Below are 705 nucleotides of genomic sequence, written 5' to 3' on the forward strand. Positions count from 1 at the left end.
AGCACCACCCCCTCCGAACCCGCCTCCTGCCTCCTGTCTCCTGTCTCCTGTCTCGCACCGAGTCGTCACTGACCGAATCACCGTTACACACTCCCCATGGACACGGTGCCACACGGAAAACCCTCCCCGCCCCTGCCTGGATAAACAGAGCCTCGGACAAAAGGCCCGCCCTCAGAAGGTGCCAACGTCACCCGTATTAAGGAGCGTTATCTCAGGGTGCGCCGGTGGTTCCTTTCACCTTTTCGTTCAGTTTGGACGAATCAGCTCCTTTCCCCTTTCCAGGCTGGAAGGACTTAAATGGAAGATAAAGGCAAAACAAAAATCCACTCTTGAGTTCTGAGGAAGGGTCACCGGACCCGAAACATTAACTCTGCTTTCTCTCCACAGATGCTGCCAGATCTGCTGAGCTTTTCCAGCAACTTCTGTTCTTGTTCTTTTGGACTTTAAAAATCCAGACTTAAGTGCCTCTTACTAATTGAAATGCACGGATGAATGTTGATGATAGAATTCCTGCGGTGTAGAAACAGGCCATTCAGCCCACACCAACCCTCCGAAGAGCATCCCTCCCAGACCCAATCTATCCCTGTAACCCTGTATTTCTCATGGCTAATCCACCTCGCCTGCACATCCCCGGACACTATGGGCAATTTAGCACAGTCGGTCCTCCCAACCTGTGCATCTTTGGACTGTGGGAGGAAATCCACA

At 52.1% G+C, this 705-nt stretch overlaps 1 protein-coding gene across 1 annotated transcript in view; it reads right to left on the bottom strand.

Moving 5' to 3' along the window:
• The window catches only part of plekhm3 (pleckstrin homology domain containing, family M, member 3), a 73,882-nt gene extending 73,587 nt beyond the window's left edge, over positions 1-295 (bottom strand). Inside the window, exon 1 of the mRNA XM_048599555.1 lies at positions 239-295. The gene's annotated coding sequence lies outside the window, so the exon portion shown is untranslated. The remainder of the gene's footprint in view (positions 1-238) is intronic.
• Between the last annotated feature and the right edge of the window lie 410 nt (positions 296-705).

The sequence above is a fragment of the Rhincodon typus genome, chromosome 7 (genome assembly GCF_021869965.1).
Source record: "Rhincodon typus isolate 14 chromosome 7, sRhiTyp1.1, whole genome shotgun sequence".
NCBI classification, from domain to species: Eukaryota; Metazoa; Chordata; class Chondrichthyes; order Orectolobiformes; family Rhincodontidae; genus Rhincodon; species Rhincodon typus.